General features: G+C 36.6%; 1 protein-coding gene and 1 pseudogene across 1 annotated transcript in view; one reads left to right on the top strand and one right to left on the bottom strand.

Annotated features, from left to right (window-relative positions):
* The window catches only part of Znf804b (zinc finger protein 804B), a 516,344-nt gene that overhangs the window by 206,743 nt on the left and 286,201 nt on the right, over window positions 1–23,400 (bottom strand). The window lies entirely within an intron of this gene.
* LOC106028784 (uncharacterized) overlaps window positions 18,084–23,400 on the top strand; it is a 208,886-nt pseudogene continuing 203,569 nt past the window's right edge.

The raw sequence follows: 23,400 nt of genomic DNA on the forward strand, positions 1-23,400 counted from the left end.
TTTTTGAGACTCATCAAATTATCTCGGCCAGCCTTGAATTTGTGATCCTCCTGCCTCAGACTCCCAAGTAGCTGCAATTACAGGTGTGTGCTATGGCACTCACCCCAGAATGTTGACTCTTAATAATGTTGAAGTCATATCAAAAGGATGAGTACTAGCATCATTTGGGAGGATGGGAAGGATCTTGGTGCCTTCTTCAGACATGCTCTAAGTTACTTTATTTTGATAATGCAAGACAAAAGAGCTCTGGGAATAAATTTTCCATGTCTGAATTTCTTTTGCTTTGTAAACCTATTACTGTGCAGAAAGATTTTGATTTTATTATTCTTACTTGGTATTTGTATGCATTTGTATGTGGTAAGATCGGACTGTATACAAGAGATACTATGTTCTGTTAGACTCTGCACTTACTCATTAAAAGATTTACTTTTAGATGTATCAGATGCTTATTTCCAGCAACATTTGAGCATATTATTTATAAATGATGAGAGTAGAAGTTGAATATCTTTTGGTCTTTCAATGTTTTAATTAAAATTATGGCAGTTAAACAACTTGTGTTATGATTTATAAACTTGTTTTACTCTAAAGATAAAAGGGATAACTTCATATTTTAAAACATTTTTCTCTAAGGTTAAAAAGTGTTTTTCAAGTGTTATTTTTATTTGTGTTTTGCTTTTGGTACAGCCAGATGTTTAGCTTGTTTCTTAGAGCTCCTGATATTTTCAAAAAAAAAAAACAAAACAAAGTTGTTCCCTTAATATATATATATCCATGTTTTGTGTTTAATGTTTTAAATGTATTAGATTGACAACCTTATTGCCATTACTACATTAAAAGCCATATTGCTCTCTGCACCTTTAAAACATTCCTCTTGCTTTGAACACACTTATCCAATTCTTATCACTTTGTGAAGCAGTTCTGAACTTGCCTTTTCTTGAGTGCCTTAGGTATACCATCAGAGCTGCCTCGATACACTGAATTATTCAAATGTTCATCTCTTATGTTCATTTTTAATTTGGGGAAGACCCAGAAGTTGTGTGGTGCCAAACTCAGTGAATAGGGTGCATGAATATTCCTTGTAATATTGTTGTAAGTCTGTTTTTCCCTGAATATCACCTGGCAGTACCATTCATCTTATTCTTTTGTGGGTTAGGAAACAACCCAGATATAACCACCATAGTAAGAAAAGTCTGTACAAAGAGAAATCACTCAAAATTCATCTGGAAGCAGAAGAGACCTAGAATAGGAAAGGCAATTCTAAGCACCAAAGACAAGGCAGGAGGCATCACAATCCCTGATGTGAAGTTATACTAAAAGCTACTGTAGTAAAATCAGCATGGTATGGAATAAAAACAGATCTGAAGATCAATGGAATAAATTAGAAGATACAAACACAACTACAAACACACTCAACCACCTTATCTTTGATAAAGAGGCCAAACATGTTCACTGAAAGAACAACAGTCTCTTTAATAAATGATGCTGGAAAAACTGGCTCTCCATATGCCAAAAACTAAAGCTAGAATGATGCCTATCACCATGTACTAAACTAAGTCTAAATGGATCAAAGATCAAATATTAAAACAGAAACACTAAACATGTTGAAAGACAAATTAGGTAAAAATTTTGAAGACATAAGGATAGGCTGAGAATTTATGAACAGGAGTCAAACCACATGGGAAATACTTCCCAGAATCAATAACTGAGATCATTCTTATTAAAAAGTTTCTGCATGTCAAAAGAAATCTCCAGCATAGTGAAAAGAAAACCCATACACTGGGAAAAAATCTTAGTGACAAAGGACTTCTGTCTAAAACATATAAAGAATTTTTAAAAATCAGACCCCCAAAATTCAAAGACCCAACCCCAAAATGGGCATCTGATATGAATGCACAGTCTCAGATGAAGAAATACAAATGGCAACTAAGTACATGAAAAAATGTTCATCATCAGATGAACATCGTCATTAGAGAAATGCACATTAAAACAACACTGAGATTCCATCTCACTCCAGAAAGAATGGCCAGGATCAATTACAAATGCTGGAGAGGCTGTGGAGAAAAAAGAACTCTCCTGCACTGTGGGTGGGAATGTAGACTAGTGCAACCACTGTGGAGGTCAGTCTGGCAATTCCTCAAAAACCTGGATTGGAAGTCTCATTTGACCCAGTTATTCCTCTTCTATGCATATTCCCAGAAGTACTCCAAACATCATACCACAGTGATATATGTGCACCCGTGTTTATAGCAGCACAATTTGTAATAGCCAGATCTTGAAAACACCCTTCGTGTCCATCAGCTGTAGAATGGATAAAAAAAGGTGTGGTATTTTTATACAATGGAGTATTACTCAGCTATAAAGAACGATCACATTGAGATATTTATAAATAAATGGACACAACTTGAGATCATATTCATAAGTAAAATAAATCAAATTCATATGTATAAATACTGTATAATCTCCTTAGTATAAGAAATGGTAAGAGCACATAAGATTTTATGTAATCACTATTCCCCATTACATTGGTTTGAAGCGTTATAATGTATTCACTCATGAGTTGGAAAGGTTTTATTCTGTTTTGCTTGATTTCATTTTCTGTGATGGTATGAACAGCTATTAACAAGACATTATGATAGTCACTCCTAATTTAATATTATCTTGCTTTGAAGTCATACCATGCTTTTGTTCTTCTGTTTCCATTAGTTCTATCATGTTGTATCTTATTGGATTTTAATATGTGTGGTAATATAAATAAATTTTTTATGGAAAATGAGATAATATAGTAGCCATTGTTCGTTTTTGGCTATTTGGTTCTGAATGTCCTGTAATACTTTCATTCTCTTGAATGGTTTTATAATATTTTGTTATGTTTGACACTATTGTATGTGGAGGTATACTCAACTACTTCGAAGAAAGAGACATTATGGTAGCTACTGTCAGTGTCAAGTTGTCTTGTAGTGAAATACTGTGTTGCTTACATTGTTCTGTTCTGAAAAAAAAAGAAAAGTCTTTAAGAAAATTACAGCATTAGCAATAATAATTCATAATTAGAACAGGAAAATAAATATTTACACTAAGATGCAATGTTGTGTTCCTCAAAGATAAATACTCTGTGTCAGTGTGTATGTGTTTACACACTAAATCTTCACTACACACTATACTTGAAAATTTCCACCTAAAAATACAATTACAAACATATCTGCTTAGACAGAAGTATATTTCCTTTTGTTTTGTGATAGTGTCAAACATCTTACATGAGAATAAAAGCAAACTGGACAGGAATATAAGAATAAAATCATTGTGGTGTGCTGAGTCAGAGCAGGCTATAAGCTAGTGACTGGTATGTCCATTTACTGATCCTTCCTCTCACTAAATGTTCCTTGTGAAGCACTGCTTTCTGATATCACAATTTTGTTTCTATTTTTCTTGAGGTTTGCCTTTGCCTGAATCTCCTTACCTTTCAGTTATATGAGGAGACCCTCTACAAAATTTCTTAACTTAAAAATGTGTAAATATCAAATTAACATTGTCTCAAAGCACTACTGATATATTCAAGCGTCTTGATTGAACAGGACATTATATTTTGAAATGTTGGTGATATATTGGTGGAAATGCCATTGCAAGATAGCAGGCAGTTGTTCTCTTTAAAAGTGGAGACCTGAATAGCCATATGGGGACAAACTCCACTTTAGTTTGAGAAAAAACAAGTTTTTAATATGTTTAACCTCACAGAAGTTACAACTATGATGTACCTTAGATTATCAATCTTACTAAAAGCTTTTTTTAATTTTTTTTTTTTTTTTTTTTTTTTTTTTTTTTTTTTTTTTTGGTACCAGGGACCAAACCCATGACCACGCGCTTGCAAGGCGGGCTCCTAGCCGCTGAGCGAAATCCCCAGCCCCATTTTAATGTCATTTTATTGTTAAACTTTTTATTAGTACATGCTTGCAGTACATGACTTTGCATACCTTGTGTGGAATTGGTACACAAATATAACATATCTTAGTTCATTTTTTATTCTGTTTCCCTCTTCTCCCTCTTCCTCCACCTTTTTTATTTGCTTGTTTCTCCTTTTTCTTTTTTTAAAAATTTTATTTGATTCTCTATTTTATGGAAAAGTAAAACAAAGCTTCATAACAAAATAATAGAAATAGCATTACTTAATACATTACATGTTATTACATTTAAACTAGCTGCTCAGGGTACGTGTTATGGGCATGATAATTTCTCCAGTTGATGTTAGCACAGACCTTCCCTGTTAACAAAGTAAGAGAGACAGTATGTATAACTGACTCGCATTTTCTGCCTTCTCCCTACTTGCCCCTTTCACCCGTCCTAGTTCCTTTTTCTTTTTGAACAATTTCCTCCCGTTTCACATCTATTGTATATGTTAGGACTTACTCACTATTTCAGTTTCTCACACCAGGGAGATGGTACGATGTTTACACAAGCGAGTCTGATTTATTTCACTTTTGAGTATGGTCTCAAGTTGCATCTATTTACCTATAAAAGCCTCAGATTATCCTTCTTTATGGCTGATTAGTACTTCATTGTATAAAAATACTACATCTTTTTTTATCAGTTCCTTGGTTGATAGGCTTTCGTGTTGTTTCCAAGATTTAGCTATTACAAATCGTGCTGCTATAAGCATGGATGCATGTATATCACTGTGGTATGATGTTTTCAGTTCTTCTGGGAAAATTAGCTGGGTCAAATGGGAAGTCAAATCCTAGTTGTTTGAAAAATCTCCACACAGATCTCCACAGTGATTGCACCGTCTACACTCCCATCAACAGTGCAGAAAGGTTCTCTGACTGTAGGTCAGGCATGGTATTTGAACATATGTGTGCAATAACTCAATTAGTCCTCACACAAACCCAGAAGAAGTCATGGCCTTTTGGGAGAACAACCATGGTTTACAGAACTTGCTCCAGAGTTACAAAGCTAAAAGTAATAAACAGACATTTAGCAAACAGCATCCTGACACTAAATCTTTACCTCTTCACTCTGTACCTAACCAGTCCTCCAGGGCCATGCCACTGAGGTGAGAGGCAAAGCTGAGGCTCTTCTGACTGGGGAGCACTGCAGGTCCAGGAGGAACCCCACTCTGAGTGTGCCACCTACATCGACTTTGTACTTCTCAAACTTCACGAGGCCTTTCCCAAACAACAGGAAAACGCTGGATGTTTGGAGACACAGGGCTAAAACAGTTTCTACCTGCACGTCTTTGTCAACCGCACAAGTGAGAGGTTGACATTCCTAATACATGCAGCTTTTCTTTCTTTTCATTTTCTGTCTCCCTTCCCTCCCTCTTTCACTCCTTCTTTCCTTCCTGTCTCTCTCTATGTCTCTGTCTCTGTCTGTTTCTCTCCAATATGAAAGATTGAACCTAAATCCTTCACACTGAGTAACACACAACTCTCTTTTTATTTATCGATATTTTTAAATTTTGAGATAGAGTCTCACTAAGTCACTAAATTGTCCAGGCTGAGTTAAAACTTCAGTCCTCCTGTCTCAGCCTCCCAGATTGCTGGGATTACAAACATGTACCACCACAACCAGGGATGATTTTTCTTTATCATGCAGAACATAATCCAGATCATCTTGTCTACTCTTCTTTGCTATTACTTGTCTATATATCTGGAAACACGACATGACAGCATGAAGCAAGACACACAAACTGCTCACACCCTATAGACAATATTCTTTGCTTTTACTCTAGGAAAGTAAAAGCATTTTCAAGCATAGGTTCTGGCAGGTTTCTCCTTGTTTCACACATATATCATTAAAATCTCACTCTAATCATCTCAGCAGGTATTACCTTAACTTTCAGATGATCATTCTAAAACATTGTAAAGAGAAATAATTGCTCAAGTGCATTCAAATAATAAGAGGCTCCAGATCAAATATATCTCCTTTCAGTTTATGTTTTTAGGGATAGCACTCGATACTAAAACAATGCATTAAAAAGTAGCACAGAAGATTATTTCCAGTACTGTAAAAGTAGCCACAGCATATAGACCCAAATATAGCATTATTCCAACATAGAATATTGTCCAGCAATTAAGATAATGCTCATAAATAGGATAGAATGGCAATGAAAATACTTACTGTTTCCCATAACTTACAAAGTATAAAATTTTATGATACAACCAAAAAATTTTTAAAATGTAAATTCTGCATTAAAAGCATTGAAGAGAATGAATCAAATAGTGATTTTATTTAAAGGCTATTCTATGGATATTTCTTCTCATTTAAAAACTCCTTAAATATCCTTTATAAGCTTGTAACACCTCTGCAATGATGTCACTTTTAATTTCACATACATACTTTCATTTGAGACTTTTAGATTTTAATGATACATGAATTTATATCCCAGCAAAAGCAGATTATTGTGTAAATCTTTGTACCCCTTCAAAATCTATTCAATTAATGAACCTTTTCAAATAAAAAGCCGTGAAAGAGTTCTTCTGAACTCTTAGTCATAATCGCGGTGGTGCATGGTCCTTGTAGATTTCCTCCTTTCAGAGACATCATCAGTGTTTTCATAGTGGGTCAACCCTGGAGATGGCTGTGCTCTTGTCTTTTGCCTATTGGCTGCTGGCAACATGTCAGTTAGTTTTGTTAACATAAAACAAGCCAGCTCTTTCTCTCATCCAATCTCAAGTCATCCTGAGTGAATTCCAGGCACCATCTTGAACCCAGGAAGGAAGAAAGTATTTTGAGAGATGTTAGTCTTTTGCTGTGTGTACACACAGCTCAGCCTCTGGCCTTGTACCCTGTTCTTAAAGTCCATCTACATTCTTCTGTATGTCCCTGATTTCTTGTTCTTCACAGTTAGACTTTCTAGACTTGTCTAACAATACATTGGCTCTTCTATAAATTCCATATTCTAGATTACATTTAAATTCATTTATTTTTAAGAAGAACCATACTATGATTCTAATGCACTGTGAAGATTTATAAATGGTAAATCACAAGTTTCAAAATATTACAGAGATTCACACTTCAGTAAAAGAGCTTATCTAATCTGTGGCAGTACTATTTGATCTCCTAGAACTTTGCTATTTCCAATTTGTTGTGCAAAACATGCGTCTCATGAAATAGCATTTGCAGAAATATAATGATGTTTTAGTAATATAGGCATAACTCAGAGATATTCCTGGTTTGGTTCCAGACCACTGCAATGAAGTGCAAATCACAATAAAGTCAGTCACATGGTTTTTTGATTTCTCAGCATACACTAAGAAGTATTATATCTAAAACATAATATAAATATTTTAAATAATTCAGTTATTAAGGTGTTTAATGATCACGTGAACCTCTGTTAAATTCAAAGATTTTTCTGGTTATTTGGGACCACAAATTCATAGTAATTGGTTTTACGTATTTCCTTATGGGATAAAAGGAAGAATTGGGATTATTGGTACCAATCATTTGAGATTTCCAAATGAGATCATCTATGCCTTAGTGAGTCATCTCAAGATTATACTCAAGGTCAAGATAGTTCTCTTAAATTAACATTACCTGCTACTTGGAAAAGTCTTTGAATCACTCCTAAAATCCTGCTGAGTTTCCTACATTTTCCACTCTAATCCCTTCCTTGACTGAAAAAAATAAATACAGGCTGCCCAGAGACATTTCTTGTTTTAGTTTCCAGACTCTCAAACTCTGCAGAGGTTTTGATCCTCCTAGTGCCTTAAAATCATACCACTAATCTCATTTATTTAAGTCTTTGCCATATACTCGGTTGGGAGATTGGGGATCTAGGCCAGGTCCCTGATAGCTGGTGGAGGGCCGTGACTTTACAATGACTGATTCTGACCCAGGGTATTTACTGCTGAAGGCTGAGTGGCTATGGACATTTCTTAAAATAAGACAGAAGCTTTCCACTCTCTTTGACTTTTCTTTGATGAAAGATTTCTCCACAAAATGCATTGTTATTCAGTAGCATTTTATCCACATAGAACTTCTTTCAAATTTTGAGTCAATCTTGTTTTTACTATTTTACTATCTTATCAATATATTTTACTATCTTTACAATCTTATTCTACTACTATCTTTATGTAACCTTCTAACTCTTTTATTGTCATTTTAAGAAGAATCACAGCATCTTCACTATCAGTAACTTCCATCTCAATATACCACTTTCTTTTCTTATCCATAAGATGCAATTTCTCTCCCATTAGACTCATAGAGTACTCTGAGATTACAATTAAACCATAACTTCAAATGTCATGTATAATTCAAACTCTCTTGTTTCTTCTACCATATCTGGAATGACTTACTCCATGAACATCTTGAACCCCTCAAAGTCATCCATGAAGATTAAATCAACTTCTTCCAAATTCCAGTTAGCATTGATATCTTGGCATTCTTCTATGAATCCTGAATCTTCTCAATGCATATAGAACTGTTAATCTCTTCCAGAAGGTTTCCCCTTCACTGCTGAGATCATCACAGAAATCATGATCTATAGCACCTGTAACATTATGAAACATGTTCCATGAAAGACTTGGAAGTCAAATTTACTTCCTGTTCCATGGGCTGTAGAATGGATGTTATGTCAGCAGGCGTGAAACTAACACTGATCTTATCTATTTCCATAAGCACTCTTAGATATCTAACATGGTGAATTGTCAATAAGCAGCAGTATTTTGAAAGCAATACCCTTTTTTATCACCTGTAAGTCTCAAAAGTAAGCTTAAAATACTCAGTAAAACATGTAAGCAGATGTGCTGTCATTCAGCCTGCTAAGGAGATTTAGTGTAATTATGAAGGGCCCTGTAATCTCTGTAAAGGTAGATGACAACTGACTTCAACTTAAAAATGGCCTCCTGCACTGGACTCTACAGAAGAGTAACTCATGCCTGAAGATATGAAGCCAGGTGCTGACTTCCACATAAGGACAAGTCTTTGACGGCATCTTCTCCCAATATAATGGTGCTTTTCTGCACTGAACATGTTTGTTTAACGTAGCCACCTTCAGCAATGATCTTAGCTTGGTTTCTGAACAACTTCCTGTGGCTTCTATGTTAGCATCTGCTGCTTTATCAAGAATGCTGATGTCAGGAAAAGGATTTCTTTTTTTAAGTTTCATGAATTGGCTTTTCCTAGGTTCAAAGTTTTCTTCTTCTCACCTCTCACCCTTCACAGAACTGAAGACTTAAAGCCTTTCTCTGGATTAAGGTTTGGATGAAGGCAGCATTGTGGCTGGTATGACCTTCCATCTAGCCCACTACATTTTTTTTTTCTGTATCAGCAAAATACTGTTTTGCTTTCTTGTTTTTCATGTGTTCACTGGAGTAGCCCTCAGTTTTTCTCTGGAACTCTTCCATTCCATTCACAGCTTGGCAACTGCTTGGCACAAGAATGCTAAGCTTCCAGCCTGTCTAGGGTTTTACCACACCCTTCTCAGGAAGCTGACTCACGTCCAGCTTTGATTTAAAGTGAGAGACGTGTAACTCTCCCTTTTATTTGAACACAAGAAGGTCATTGTAAGGTTATTAACTGGCCTCATTTTTACATTGTCACATCTTAGTAAATAGGGAGACACAAGGAAAGGGACAGGAGTGGAGAAAGCAGATAAGTAAGACAGGACACATGATGTATTTATTAAGTTTGCATCTTATGTTAGTGTATTTCGTGACATGCCAAAATAATACGAGTAAGATCAAAGATCACCAATTACTACCATAGATATGATAATAATGAAAAAGACCTACTATAAGAATTACCAACCTGTGACACTGAGATGTGAAGTGAATACTTGTTGGTGGAACATCATTCTAATAGTCCTGTTAAACATAGGATCGACACAAATCGTCAATTAATGAGGGAAAAAGGCCCAATAAAGCAAAGCACAATTCAGTGAGGCATGCACATGTGCATGTATTTTAACTTCTGATCAGATTTATGTCCCTGGCAGAAAGATCAGTCACTAGACGTATTTGTAAATCAGAACAACAGGCAAACATTTGGTTTTTTATGCCGTTGTTTCTATTTCATGGAGTGCTCCTGTATTACTTAATTAGAAGGAATATACTAAAATAACATTGTGCTTCAGTAATTTATAAACTATTCCAAATGTTTATACTCATGCATAGAAAGTCACAAAACAGGGACACATAAAGTAAGTTTTAGAAGCTAACAAACACCCCAAACATTACAGAAAACAGTGACGATGCAATTTTATTATGACTTTCCTAGCCTGGCTTTAAATTACTATTTTCTGTATAATTTTTGCCTGCATATTCCTTAAAGGTTTCTCCTCCATGGGATGAAAATTTGATAATATTTATATGGTATAAAGAGAGTTAGAAAAAAAGATAACCTAGTCTGTCTTCTAGTTTTTTGGTGGTTTTTTTTTTTTTTTTTTTTTTTTTTTGTACCGGGGATCAAACTCACAACCTGACCCTTGCTAGGCAGACACTTATGCCACTGAGCTAAATCACCGGCCCTCTTCTAGTATTCTTCATTGAAATTTACTTTTATTGATAATAATTTTGATCAGGTATTAATGAAAATCCAAATTCTTCATTTACAATATTAATGTCTTTAATAGTCATAGTAATTTTCTACAGACTGGCTTCATGCTACCTGTGTTTTGAGATCTATTTCTACTCCATTATCTGTACATTTAAAGTAGCAGCTACCACAGATACGTTCTTTAAAAAACAAAAAAAGCAAAGCACAAAACAGGATAGAAATGATATAGAATTTCAAAAAAAATAATAGTAAATTAGCACTAGTTAATATATTGCATATTTCATCCTAGAAGTACTTGCTCAGGTTACAAGGTTTAGGCACCAAAAAATGATCAAACAATCCAACAATGAAAGCACAGATACATTCTTATTGCAGTAAGACATTGGTACAGTACCAAGTGGAGTGTATTAGCATACAAGTACCCAGCAACACCTCAAAAAAAATATAATTGTAACTGAAAACAAAATGTTTACCTCCCATAAGTACAAAACCAAATACATTTTCAGCCCAAATTTATCTTAGTAACGTATGTCAGAAGAGTTGAAAATAAATGCCTTCTTCTCTAGTTGCATATGAAATATTGTACTTCTACAAACTATATAAAAACTTACGATCATATCTGATCGGCTGAATAATGCCTCCTTCAGAAGTTTACTTCCTAGTCCCTAGGACCCATGCAAGACAGACACCTTACATGACAAAAAGCAAAACACGAAGATGTGATTAAGCACTTAAAAATGAGATTATTATAGATTATCAGGATTTGGGCATAAGAAAGTCAAAAGCATCCTTATAAAAGCAAATTGGGTGATCAGGTGGAGAGAAGGGAATGTAGGGTTGGAAGCAAAAGTTAGGGACAAAGTGAAAAGGAACCCCAACCCCAAGGAACACAAGGAATCCCTAAAAACTGGCAAAAACAAGGGAACTGTCGCGCTGTCCTAGGAAGCTGAATACTGCTGCCAACACTGTGCCATTAGCCTCTAACTGCAGGCCGTAGGAGAAGAACTTGGTGTGTTGAGCCTCTATGTTTAACAGCAGCAAGAAACTAACATGTGTGTCTACATTGGGACCCCTGCGACCTTAAAGGGACCCCACAGTTGAGGGGTTCTGAAGTTTAAGTTTCACTTTAATATTCAGATATAAGAAAAGAAAATAGACGGGATGCTTTTGTGAAGAAGACCCATGTCCTTAGAGAGAGTCAGGCTGATGTCATACCTGGGATCCTCTAGAATGCAGAGTGCCTCACACCACACATTTGCTCGCCACACATTTCAGAAGAAGGCTCAGTGCTGATGCACGAGCCCAGCTTCAGGGCCAGAACAAAGGTAGCCAGAAGCCCTACAACTTGGAAGAGCCTGGCGGTGGCTCACTACGCTGGCCCCATTCACCTCCATGTGTACATTTCATTATGGCCCTCACACACCTCAGGGGACTCGGTGCTTCAGCAAGCTGTCCTCCAAGTGCCGTCCTTCACAGATGGCCACCAAAGCACTGCTGCCTGCCACAGGCAGTCCTGTTCCCTGGAATAAGTCCATTCACCCCTCACACTCTCACTCTTGTTTCCAGCACTGTCTGTGTGGCTTTTGTGATCACTTGCCCTTCCTGCTTTCCCCTTAACTCTTCTACAGAAAATCACAGAGATATGTGTCCATCCTGGCATTGCCTTTATGCAAAATAAAGTCGAAGTGGTGCAGAGAACAGGATGTCAGCTTGGTAATTAACCAGTCTAATCCTTCTTCTGCCAGTTAGTCTGACTACTTTCAACTGAGGCTAAGAAAGCTTACCACTACTGCTAAACGAAATGACAGGGAAGCCTCATGTTTGGTACAGGCATCTTGTGGGTATAAAACAGAAATTCTTCCAAACAACCTACCATGCACTTGACATCCCTCTACCAGAAAAGAACCTTGGAGGTCAGAAATCTTAAACCTATTTCTTGTTTTTTGCAAGAATACTAGTCTGTAGCATTGCGGCAGATGTGTACTCAGACAATTCCTGCATTTCAATCCTAACTTTACCAGCAATATTTGCCATGGAATGTCTTTTTTTATTTTTATTTTTGCTTCATTCTAGTATATTTGTAGTCTTTGGGAATAAAAGACATCATTCTATGTATATAGCATTTTATTTATAAAGGTGGTATTTTTAGTTGTTGAAACTATCAAATACTAAAACAAAACAAAACAAAAAAACCTAGAATCCTAAGTGCGATATTAACAGTGTTGTATATTTCTGTTTCATTAGCTTTAGACACAGTTTTACTTAGAAATAACTTCAAAAGTAGTTTTTAAATTTTATTTTCACATTGAAAAATAGATTTTCTTCTACTTCAGGATGTGTTCATATAAAATTAAATGAAAGTTGGTAGTGAGCTGTTTTTTTCTTTTTTCTTTTCTTTTCTTTTTTTTTTTTTTTTTTTGTCTAAATAAGAAATGGGTTAAATCAGCACAAAATTAGAGTCAGACATTTCTAAAGCAACAGTCAAAAAATAAACAGCCAGATGTGAACTCTGGTACAAGCCACATCCAAAGTTTACTTAATTTTCAACCTTTCAGTTATGTGGGCTACGATTATTTTAAGCACCATGAGTTGTTTTAAAACTACTTAACAGTTGTACTGGGGAGCTCTGTCATCACAGGGGGCTGCAAGGGTACTGCCTGTGGAAGGTCAGCTGCCAGCCCTTTCTTTGGCTGACAGTGGTCAGGGACTGGCTCAGGCCTTTGGACCCAATGCAGGAGAACTCTGGGTCAGCACAAGATTCCCAGGTCCCTGGAAGCTTCAACTTAATCTCTCCTTTTACCCAATCCTGCTTCTGTTTCTTCCCTAAATATGCTCAGAACAGAACGCTAAACTGCTTCCATTAGAATGAATCTGCTTCACAGACACAACAATCAAGGCCACTGCCCTTCAATTTCAGGTGATAGATCATTGAGACTAATGCATGATGCTCACAATTGCTAACATGTAGTCTTTATCTAATATATCTGACAGATAACAGTCTGTTCTACCTAACAGCCCCAGCTACCCTCATTGAACAAACTATGACTCTAGGGCCTTCAACTTGATTGAATAAATGAAGAAATCCAGAAGTCAATGCAACATGGTGATCTTCCATTAGTTATGCAAACAAATTTAGTTAAATGAATTGAAAACAAGGAAAAATATTATAGCTTTTCATGCTCACCCTCTTCCTCTACATGAAGATACTCTGCATTCTTCTCACGTCCTAGGTGGGAAGTAAACTCCATCTACTTCCCTTCATTATCGCCTGCCTGGTTCACCATTAGTCTTGCTCTCTCATAGTATGAAACTTCCTTTCGTGAGGGCTGTATGGCACAAGCCCTAATAGGTGTCTGTTGACTTTCCATTTGTTTTGCTGACGTTTCAGTTTAATTTGTGTTTGAACTGAGCCTCGATTTTTCTTTCCTTTCCAAGCTGCATTTCAGGATATATATTTTTGACAACAGGCACTATAAGCTCCTTAAATGAAGGACTCAATCTTGGACAGCCACATAATCTCAGAACCTAGCACATTTGCGACAGAGTAGGGTGCCAAATGCCCAAATTTTCCCACATCAGTGAACATAAAGAAGCAAAACAAATGGCCTTGTTTGGCAATACTGAATTGTTTGTTCAACAGAAAGGCATGTTTCTCCTGAAGTTGAGCAAATGATAATACTAGCTAAAGTTACTATCATGTAAATTTCTCAAGCAGTCAATTTCCTTGACTTAATCACAGGCTTATTGTCTCACTAAGTCAAAGATATTAATTAATTGAACCACCACAGAGTCCCACAAACAATATAAGAAAAAGTCAGATTGTAAAACCTGACTGCCAAAGAAACATGGGGAGGAACACAAGGTAGAAGATGTTTTGAAGTCAGGGAAGAGAAGACTTCACAGCCACAGCTGCACTTTAAAGTGTATCCACACGAGCAGGATGCTGGTGGGTGTGGGGAGGATTTACAAAATACACTTTGGCAATGGTTGATGTTCACAAAGGCACAGATAGCTGAGGTAGCACAGCACACAGAAAAACAGAAGTGCTCAGTTTGTTTGCAGAAGGCAACAATTTTAGGAGCAGTGAAAGACATGAGTGGAGGTAACAAGGAGCAGAGGTATAAAGGCAAAAGGTCACTGAGGAGCAAGCCTGAGGAGGCAGGTAGGTAACAAACCACACATGCCTAGGAAGTCACATGTGGAAAGGCAGGTGCTGCTTTCTATAAAGAAGAGAGATCTACAGGGAGATCTCTGAGTAGGTGAGTGACAGGGCTGTACTTTTCCCAAAGATTCCAAACAGCCTGATAACACGCTGGACAATGGAACATGAGGACATCCTGTTCAAAACAGAAACACCAAAAGTATATTACTGTGGTCCAAGCTGGATCAATGTGAGCCTGGGGTGGGGAGAGGCAGTTGGGAAGGAGAGGGAGGTGCTTTTGATAAGTACAGAACACGTTAAGGCCAAACCCTCAATGAACAAGATGGGGTGGGTATTTGGAGGAAACCAAGACACCTGACTTGGACAATGATCAACAATAGTACGCACAGGTGGAGGAAATCAGGGAAGAGACGCATGAGATGAGGAGTCAGCCTGTGAACACACGGAGTTTCATTGTTTGTAAGACAGCATGATCTAGGTATGCAATAGGCAGTAATAAATGTCCTTAATGATGATACATGAGATCACTTCCACAGGATGGCCCTGTTATCAGGCAGCTTTCTCAGTATGTCATCTGTATTAATTTTTGTAACCCTTACACAGCCTTAGGAAAAGGAAGCACCTTTGGGTTTCTTGTGTTAATTCAGGACAGTTTACATAGCTGCTGTGTGGCATGGCCAGAGCTATCTCTTCCCAAAATTCCTACTCTTACTCACTCATTGTCTCTCATAAAAAAATGTGTGGGTGTGAAAAGAAAGCATGGATTGTTTTGGCAGTTGAATTTTGGAACATAGTAACATGCACATTCACACTATGATGTGCCTTTCCCTTGATACCAGCACACACACACACACACACACACACACACACACACACACACACACGGGATTTTATGAGTGTTATCTAGATATATTTGAGTAAAAAGAGAATTATTTAGGCTGAAAAAGAACCAAAAACTGCAAGAAATCCTAGGAGTAAATTTGGCATCTCCCAGTAAGTGCAACCTGTTTTTGTATCCTGGCCTACTGCCAAATCCCCTGTTCCTCATTTTGCATCATCAAGATAAGCCTGATAAAACCGAAACTCTACAATGATTGCCTTCAATGGAAAAGAGTGTTTATTTAGCAGAAACATAACAACATGCTACAGAGTACATAGTACATTAAAGTTAAGATAATACTGCCATTAGAATGTACAAAATAAAAATTCACTAAGATGCCTTTTCTGCTGATCTTCTTACATTGATATTACCAATAGAGAATTATACTGTACCACACAAGTTCTTTTTTAAGCCTGTGCTAAATTCTCTGTTTAATGATCTTTAAGCAATTCAGAACTATAAAAGTAGAAATTGATGACAGTAATGATGAAGGCTTAACTAAAATCATTAACCTGTACCATACTTAAGCCATTTCAAAATATCCCTGTATTTCAACATATTATTTTATTTGCAAATCTTTAATGAAAATGTTGCTTTTCCAATAAATACAGGGGGAAAACAACTTAGTATCAGTTAGTAAAGGCAAGTAAACATCCAGAAAAAGGTAATCAAAGTCAGTGAAATTGGATGCCATACTATTATTTGAAGTTGTTAAACCACTGGCCTGCACTTGACCTCGCCCACCAAAGACTATGTTTCTGTCTCTTTTCATGGGACAGAGTATTGATAAATATTTGAGTTGTTCCTTTTATTTGCACACTTGGTGTATGTGATAATCTAAACAAGTTTTAGCCACTCCTGAATTTCTATATGTTCAAAATTAAGATTCCATACTGGAATCCTTCAAATAAAGCTTTCTTTCTCAAATCACTTTCAGCGACATAGGATTAAAACACATCAGTCATTAGGAAAACAAAAGGTCACCTTCCTTTACTCCACCCCCATATCACAGACACACGTATTTTCACTGCTACTTTCTTGTTCTATTCCTTTGTACGTCTCTTCAGTCTCCTTCAATCTCTATTATTAAACTTAGTCCACGAAAGCAAGAACAATACAAATATATTTTTACTACATTGTGCTCAGCAGTGTGCTTGATATTAAATTTTTTATTAATTAATGAATGCTATTTAAAGAGCAAATGAACATGTACTCTACTATAGCATGGTAGAGTGACTAAACTGAGCAACGATTTATTGCATGTTTCAAGCGCAAGATTCTTGTTTCAACATAAAGACGAGCTAAATGTTGGAGGGGAGGTACTCTAATTACCCTGATTTGATTATTGCTTATTGTTATATAGGTATTGAAGTCTCACACTGCACCTTGCAAATATGTACAAGGTGCCAAATTGAAAAAAAAAAATTGTTTTTTAAAATGAAAATGGTTCTTTGTTGTTTTCTTGGTCCTAAAAGAGCAGCAGGCTTTCGGATGCTGTCATTGGCTGAGTGTGTATAGTCTTCTCTTTCTTGGCCTCAATGTCCTTTTAGTCTTCTTCACTGGCATCTACTTAGAGGTCAAGTTAGTTTTAAGAATCAACTAAACATGGGCAGATTCGGCTTCACTTTGACAACTTAATAACTTCCCCTCCCACTCCACTCTAGGAAATTATTCACTATTTCTCTGGTTTTGTTTCCTCAAGAGATTCTGCCCTTTTCTTCATCATATCAGAGATGCCCCACACAAAAGACAACTTAGACTGGAGATAAAAGGGAATTTCTTTGCTGTAGTAGTGGGTTATTATTTAATCATCATTTTTCCTGAATTTACTTCTCTTTTAATTGTTGTATCATAAACTTGAAGAAGACACATGCTATGTTCCTCAAATCTACTATACCATTGTCTTGATTTTATTTCCAAGCATATATATGATTCGATGCTTCAGTTCATATTTCATAATCAGAGCCAGCAATTTCTTTATGGCCAAGCAACCACACACAAACCTGTCCATGAGCTTTCAGTTTACTGGGCCACTTCTTATCCACAGCCAGCTTTGCCTTGCTATACAAGAAAAGGAATCTTTAGGGCCACAAAATCACAACCCTATCTCTACATTTCTTTACAGATACAGTGACTAAGGAATCTCCTGCTAAGGTAGTAAGGTATTAACTTGCACATGTGGGAATGGATCCAGGCAGGAAGGAAAGGGGTGACCAGGATCTTCCCTTTCCCCAATCTCACAAAAGATAGAGGTAGGCCTGTGTTATGGTTGATACATTATGTCAACTTGAGAAGTTTAAAAGTTTAACTGACAGACTCAGCAGAGAGCAGGGTTCTGCTTTTTATGAACTGAAACCTCCAGAACAGTGTGCTAAATAAACCTTTACATCCTTCGTTTTGAATGCCAGGTGTTTTGTCCCAGCAATGAGAAAAAAGTAACCAAAACAGAATTTGGTTATCAGTGGAGTGGGGTCATTGCTGTGACTGTACCTGACCATGTGGTTCAAGAGCCTTTGGGAATGCTTTGTGGGAAGAGTTCCAAAAAGTTCAGAGATGGCGTCTGAATGTATAGAACTGGAACAGCTTAGGCTGTTGTGCATGGGAGGTTCTGCTCAGAGTTCAGGAGAACAGAAGGCTTTAGAATCCCTGCTGGTAAAGACCAGGTTTTATAGGTTTCTGCTGGGAAGAAGGACAGCACTGGTTGTAGACTCCAGATGATGTATGTTATGGCTTGGCAGAAAGTTTGCTCATGTCCAGAGACATGAAGACATGAAGGATGATTGACTAATTAATCTGGCAGAAGAAATTTGAAGGCAGTCTAATGTTGAGGCAGTGGCATGGCTATTGTTGGGGGCGCTTTTTTTTTTTTTTTTTTTTTTTTTTTTTTTTTGCCAGATTTATGGTATGAATCAAGAGCAAAGAGCCCAGCAGGATGATTTAAAATGTGAGTTTGGCCAGAAAGTTGTGAACTATAACAATAGAGCTGAGACCTTGATTGCTGAGAAGGAACAGAAAAATAAAAAGATAGCCTGTGGGCATCATGGAAAGCAGCAGATCCCCATGCTTTGAAGTCCCAAAACTGCAAAAGTGAAAGACTTTGGTTGGAGGAGAAAGCGTCAGAGTACCATGTTCCAGAATGGTAGCAGCATAGAGAATCAGTTCCTCACAATCAGGTTCAGAGTGCTCAGTGACCCAAGAACTTGACCTTTACAGCCAAGAGAGAGAAAAACCTGTCTACCGCTCCAGCTGGCAGCAGACCTCAGCAACATCCACATTGTGCTGGTTTTAGGTGCATGAAAAATGCAAGAGTGCTGAATTTAAAAAGACTTCCAGCCAATTTCAAAAGGCCTAGTGTGCCTCTCAGAGGCCAATATGTGAAGCTACGAGTGTGAAGCCAAAGGTACAGTGGAGACCCCAGCAGTTTGGAAAAGCCTGGAGCATTGATCATTTGTGAAAAGCTGCAAAGACTGAGCAGAGCAAGCCCAAGAGAAGTGGTGGGAGCTAAAACCACCACAAGTACCACAGGGGTAGAACCACACAATATAATTTGCCACAGATTGTTTGGACTTGTTTTAGTCCTAATCCTTTGTACTCTTTGTACAAAGAGTTCACTCTGAACCTTTGTACAAATCCTTGTAAGTTTTGGAATGGGAATACTTTTCTTGTGCCTTTGTTGGAAGTGTTTAACTTCGCTTTCATCTGTACAGGAGTATTAGCTAGGGGCTGGGAATTTAGCTCAGCGGCATAAGCACCTGCCTTGCAAGCACACAGTGGGCAGTTCAATCCCTGGTGCCGATTTAAAAAAAAAGAAATTTGAAAAGGAATATGTAGCTAAAGTTTGCTTTAGATCTTGGTGGAGTGGAGACACAGGACTTGAACTTTTCAGCAATGTTGAAACTGTTAGGACATTGGCAACTCTTGCACATGGACTAAATGCCTATCGCATAAAGGGATGTGCATGAGTCTTTGGGAGTCCAAGGACAAAGTGTTATGTTTTGTAATGCAATGTAATGTTGACAGTCTTAATGTGTGTTCTTAAGGATTGCCAAATTGCAAAATGTTAAGAATAAGCATGCCTTTGTATCTGGAGACTGACTTAAAGAAATATATCTGGTTGACAAAGGGTGGGTTGTTATGGGTGATATATTGTGTCAACTTGAGGAGTTTAGAAGTTTAACTGAGAGACTCAGCAGGGAGCCAGGTTTCTTACTTTGTAAATATCCTCCTCCTGTACAAAGGAGGGCAGGGAAATGTTGTGAGTGGTACACCTACCTTGAAGGGGGAAGAGAGTAGTCTGTGTACAATGTAAGGGAAAGAGGCTTATTTCCTTCTTTTCACTCTGGCTGCTACCTTAAATGTTGCCCCAGTGCCATGCCATCCTGCCTTGGAGCTAGCTAATTACAGACTGAAACCTCCACAACAGTGACCTAAATAAACCTTTCCTTCCCTCATTTTGGGTGTCCAGTATTTGTTCCAGGAATGAGAAAAAAGTAATCAAGACAGCCTGAGTTATTCTAATTGCAACGCCCATGCTTACAACCTTTCCCCAAATGGTTTCTCTGCTTCCACTCACTTCCCAACAATCCTATCTCCAGGTAGTAATCCAACTGCAAATCTAATAACATTCGCAAGTGAAATCATGTTTTCCTTTTCATTTTTCTGCTGCCTCTATTTTTTTTTTCCTGTGCTGCAATCATTTCTTTAGCAGTGCAGTGGTCTGAGAATCTCTCTGAAAAACTAGTCTTTAAAATTGAAATGCCTTTTGCCATGTTTCATGCATCCACTAATTCACCAGATATTTACCCAACATGCACTATATATCAGGCACTGTACTGGCATTTGATTTGTTTGTTCATTATGTTTTTGCTTTTATAGTCCCCGGATAATAGTCACAGCTTTATTTTTACATTGCAAGCATGAGCAAGCCAGTAGTGAATTTCTTGAAAGACAAGGTGAATGCCAGGGGACTAATACAAAAGGGGAAGAAAAAAAAAAAAAAAAAAAAAAAAAAAAAACAAGTTTATGCAGATGTCAGGAGAACAACACAAAAGAAAACCAAGCTTTTGCAGATGACTTCCTAAGGAAGGTTTTACCTATCAAGTGACTCATCTCCTCCAGGAGCTGGGGCTCAGCATTCTGCATTAAACTTAAGTAAAAAGCAGTTTTAGGATACACAATTACGTGTTGAGTATCGGTAAGGATATAGAGATGTATAAATATAACTGTACAAGATAAAAAGAGGTTAAAGCCACGTATGAGTACTGAAGTGAGACAGTAAATGGCAAATAATGTCCCAACATTGAGTGAGCCTATTAGCTTTGTTCTATCAATGATGGAGCTATCAAAAGAGGCCCATTCACCAGCCAATCTCCAGTTATGGAGGAGCTTCAGTTTCCACCTTCCAATCTTCTATTACAACCTTCAGTAGAGGAGGTTTGGGAAGCAGATTTCAGGATTTTTTTTTTTTTTTTTTTTTCTGAATCATAAAATCATCCAATCTGTTACAGTTAACAAGACAGGCAGGGAACAAAAAGGAAGCCAAGCAAAGAAGGAAGAAAGCAGGGAAGGCTTCTAAAATGGGAAAAACAATGAGTTAGGAAAAATGAAGTAGTTAAACCTGTCAAAAATAATATTTATGACAAAACTCTCCTTTGATCCCTGTTGCAAAATTCAAATACAAATAGGTTTAATTTTAATGTCAATATTATTCTTAATATAGGTTTGACCAGAGCTCAAAATGAAAAGCTCAAGAAAGAACTCAGTGAAATCAACTTTATTTTTCAGTATAAATTGATGTTATGTGTGATTTTCTGAGTGCTGGAGTTAAACATAATATGAGAGCACCTGAGGTAAAAGAACAAAAACTGTCAAGCATCACAGCTGAATGCAGTCACAGGACTCCAATTGTCAGATTAGAAATTATAAGTAGATGCTGTAAATACAATGAGGAGATTGTGCAATAGGGTCACAGTTTTGACTGAAGTAATGTCACTTATTCATTCTTTTGATGAAGTAGTTTTCTGACTGTTACATTATAGAAGTCAAAACTAGAATGTTTTTTACAAAATTCTGCAAGACTTAGACTCTTCAATCTTATAAAAATGACATTACACAAAAAGTTTTATTTATATCCAAGTGCAATGATTTTTTTTTATCAACAGAAGTTTAGCTATATTTTAATATGCTTTGATGGTATAAAAGAAGCCAATGATTTTAAGCACAATGATTTTAACTATGTCAGCGTAACAAGGAAGTTCTTATTTTAGATAACAGAATAATGTAAAAGCCCAAATAGGTTTTTCAAACACAAATAACCAAGAGGTGGACTGTGTCTCATAGAATTTTAAAATGCAGCACAAAATAAGCTGGGGAAATATAAAATTCTCTTAGGAAATCTAAAAATTATCATTTATATGCATGAAAAACCACAAGACTTGACAAAATTGAGTGATTTTTGTTGACTAATGTCTCCTTAAAAAAATCCATAGAAAGAAGCTTTGTGGCTATACTTTCCATTACAAGAGGAAGCCAGAACAAGAATCTGTAAGTCATAAGCATGGTTCTGTACTCATGGAGGTTGAAAGTCAGGCAACAGTGAAAACGACCACTGAGCAAAACAGTTAAATCCTTCTTTGATTTCAGTTTTTAAATGCTCATTGGAGTGACTTTCCAACTTGATTCAAAATCTGTAATATTGAATCTGACTTAATAGTTTATTCACTTCTCCTTTTATAGTTATTTCACACACAGTTACATCAGAACATTTTAATTCTAGCACCAGAAAAAATAAACACAGTTAGCCTTTGGTTTTTTTGTTTGTTTTTTGACTGTTTGTGTTTTCACTATGTAGTGCAGGCTGCCTGGAACTCCCAGTTTTCCTGCCTCAGCCTCCTGAGTGCTAAGAATACAGGAATATCTTGATGCCCAGCATCAAACTTTGATTCTTATAACTTACTAACTCTTTAAAAATCAGAAAAAATTAGAAAATTAGATGTACAAAATTTTAATAACGTAAGTAATCTAGGACTAGAAAATATGGTTAACTAAGCAGAAAATACGGTCCATAAAGGAAAATCAGCACATTAAGTAAGCAAACTAAAATCTTTTATTCAGTCATATGAAAAGTATCTGAAACAAAATTAAAGAGATACAATCTGGGAATGTGGAAGAGTTGGATTGCATATAATTGATATTTCATCCTCAAAACAGCCCGTGCAGATAGTTATTATTATTATTTTTTCAGATACTGGGAATCAAATGCAGGATCCAGTGCTTGTCAAGCAAGCACTGCACCTTGAGCCATGTCCCTGGCCCCAAGGATGCAGTGTTAGAACCTTCTTTGTTTTGTAAATGAGAAAACTCAGCCATAGAAAGGTGAGATACTTCCCTAAAGTTAAACATCTAAGAGGTGTGAGAGCCAGGATATGAATGCAGGCTATTTGACACTAGAGTCTGTCTTGACACAAGGTTGCAAATAAGCACAGCCCTATATCTGATAAACAAAGAAAATCCACGCATTTATGAGTCAAAAAAGAAAAGGGAAAAGGAAAAAGAGAAAGGAAGACACCCAATTCAGATTCCAATTCAGAATATGAAAATTACAGAATTATATAAAAATGGTAAATTACAGTAGGAAACATGTTAATCTTGCTGGTAGATATAAATTATCATTTTTTCTTACTAGATTGGTATATTAAGATGTGCATTATATTTAGATGTACTTTGTATTAAGATAAAGTTTAAGATTTCTAAGTTTGGAAAACCTCCTAACAATAGTGTTGTATTAATGATTAAAATTCAATAATAGAATTATTTGGTAATAATGTAAATTTCCTTTGTTCACTAACATTATATAGCTTCTAAAAGTGTA

This window comes from Cavia porcellus, unplaced genomic scaffold, assembly GCF_034190915.1.
Source record: "Cavia porcellus strain 051 isolate PalLab524CR breed Dunkin Hartley unplaced genomic scaffold, mCavPor4.1 scaffold_2, whole genome shotgun sequence".
Lineage (NCBI taxonomy): Eukaryota > Metazoa > Chordata > Mammalia > Rodentia > Caviidae > Cavia > Cavia porcellus.